The sequence below is a fragment of the Cyprinodon variegatus genome, unplaced genomic scaffold (genome assembly GCF_000732505.1).
Source record: "Cyprinodon variegatus isolate N-32 unplaced genomic scaffold, C_variegatus-1.0 Scaffold53, whole genome shotgun sequence".
NCBI classification, from domain to species: domain Eukaryota; kingdom Metazoa; phylum Chordata; class Actinopteri; order Cyprinodontiformes; family Cyprinodontidae; genus Cyprinodon; species Cyprinodon variegatus.
In genome coordinates, this window is record NW_015150506.1 from 1,740,317 (window position 1) to 1,743,083 (window position 2,767).

General features: G+C 43.4%; 1 protein-coding gene across 1 annotated transcript in view; it reads left to right on the forward strand.

Moving 5' to 3' along the window:
- The window catches only part of farp2 (FERM, ARH/RhoGEF and pleckstrin domain protein 2), a 71,632-nt gene that overhangs the window by 30,409 nt on the left and 38,456 nt on the right, over nucleotides 1-2,767 (forward strand). The window lies entirely within an intron of this gene.

Sequence of the window (2,767 nt, forward strand, 5' to 3'; positions counted from 1 at the left end):
CCAGGTTTTTTTACAGTAGATGGTTCCGATAATCTTCAAGTTTTCTAAGCAGTTTCTCATACTCACACATTATTCAGAGGAAAATAAACACAAAGTAGTGCTTTATTGCAGGGGAGGGGGGGATTTATGGCTCTAAAAATCCAACAACTATAAGGAGGAATGTAGACTGTGGCATGGATCTGTAGTTGGCCTCCTCTGGTTTGATACTCCTGTTTGACATCCTTTATAACTAATTGCCCTGTAGAGTCAGTTAGGGTCAAGTAGATTCATGACGATAAAGCCGGGCTCACACTGTGCCATATTTTCAATCATCGCACGCAGCTACAGCGCAAACTTTATGATGAAACCTCAGGGTTTAAATGTTCACAGCTCACGATGTTTTTTCTATCACTGTGCGACCCGACGCTCTGATGCGATCTACCTGCTCACACTGCACGTCTAAAAACCACTTCGGACTCAGCTCCAAGAGATAACGCTGGTCGGACTTTCAGACCGTCAATCTGGAAGTAGAAGTAGAAGAAGAAGAACTCCCTTGTTTCCTCATGCACAGTGCTGGAGTTTCTGGTAAATCGGCAGTAACTCTGCTTCAACAGCAGGATTGTCCGCGACCACCTCATGACCGCCGATTTCAAACGCGCTTGATTTTCTCCCGACCTTACGATTCCTGATGGGGAGGTGGTCGTAAGAGGCTAATCGTCCCTCGTTACCCCCTGTATGCTACCCCCCGCACGATCAGGCTGAAAGTCGGCCCGATCAAAAATTCTCGCATTGTCAGGTGTAAGCACCTAAAACATCATACATGCATACAGGGAAAGAAAGAAGGCACAGAGACAATTAATTTAGTTAGTCGCGAGGAGAGTAGGAAGAGACTGCAGAGTTTATAAATCTCCACCCCACTCTGCAGTCTTCAGCTTCTCCTCGCTATTTATTGAAGAAAAGGGGATGTCCCTAATTACACCAGCTGAGGTTTAACTAAAGGGGAAGGGAAACAAAAGGATCTTACTTTAAACCTCAGCACATATGTTCAAACAAAGCATGTGGTTGTTTTACAATTGAATTGTTCCAAGAACACATGTTTAGAAGAACCATGTGATTGAGGATGTTCAGGCCTCTTTTACAACCCAGCGTGTGATAGAAGATGTGCAGGGCTCTTTCACAACCCGTCCGTTGCATGACCTTATACATCATAATAGTTCATTAGAACACAACCCATGAGTATAAATAAAGTATTTCTAACGCGCATGATTGGAGAAATGGCCTGAAAAGGGCAAAAAATCCTACATTTTACGCCTGGCTATAGTGAATGAACAACATCATAAAGATGAAGGAACATGGCAGACGGGGGAGGGAGGAACTTGGCTGTATGCTAATCGAAAACGTAATGGGCAAGATGGCCGTAGGTGCCTGAGGCAGCGTGAGGTNAAGGAACATGGCAGACGGGGGAGGGAGGAACTTGGCTCTATGCTAATCGAAAACGTAATGGGCAAGATGGCCGTAGGTGCCTGAGGCAGCGTGAGGTGAGACGTTCAGGTTTATAAACGTAACTTATGAGCCGCCGCCTCCAGGCGTCGATTCCATGGCGACGGCGCTACGTCGCTGCCCATTTTACGTTAGCATGCTAGCAAAAAAAAGAGAGTTGACTGCGTCCTCTCCTGTTCTTGGTAAGCATTTGATTTTAATTGGCAGCTAATACTCTAATGCCATTGTTAAGTATTTGCACTGGTGATTGGATAAAAGGACCCGTCTTTGATTGGTTTATCAAATCCTGAGCGCAGAGGAGCTGAGCGAGCGCAGGGAAAGCGGAGGTCAGGTTAAAGGATCGGTGTGGAGCCGCAGCCAAAGCAGAGTCTGTCAAAGTTGAGCGCGTGCCAGAAACATTTTGAGTGAGTCAGTGTGAGATCAAACGCTGCCAACTGGTCTCACTGCTCGCTCAGAAAATACAGCATACTTCCAGCTCACGTATCAGACTTTCTTTTTTAATCCTAATACGTCTGATGTGGAAGTTTTCTAGTTTTTTAAAGGTTCAGGCTGTTCACTACTATAAAACAAGGCTGTATGTGGAAGAGTTTGCAGTGCTAGTGGCAGGCCAAAGGTCACAGCGTCATAACATGTGGGTGGAGGGTCAGCGTTCACTCTGAGGTCATTTAACAGTCACCGTGTTGCTCTGGGTTCATGCAAACTTTGAGGTAGAGGTATTTGTTTCACCAGAGTGGATTTAACTCTAACCCGTCTGTCAGACCTTCTGCTGTTTTTATCCTCCCAGAAACACATGTGGAACGTAACTCCACCATCAGCCGGCATAGGGACACGAACCACGCTGGATATCAGGTTCAAAGACAGCAGAGTTGGTTTCCAATGAATCCATCGGCTCTATAAGAGCTGAAGGCTGATCCCAATGTAATTTAAGTTGGATAATAAGCAATAAGATATTTGGTCCTTTCAAAAATGTAAAAAAATAAAAAACTCTACTGGACTTTGTTTCCAAGTTCAAAGACGTTTCTCTTCCCATCTAGGAACAGGGTTCCCACAGGTCCTTAAAAAGTCTTAAAAGGCATTGAATTCTTCAAAATAAAACTAAGGCCTTAATTGGTATTAAAATGTCTTAAATCAGACTTTCTTATGTCTTAATTTTCAAAACATCATAAATAGGATTATTTTTATTATGATTTATTTTGTAATCTAAATAAAACATTAAATTTGACCTTTTTTTTTTTCTATTTAAAAAAAATAACGCCATTATTGGTTCCGTCCCGATAGCGGAACCAAT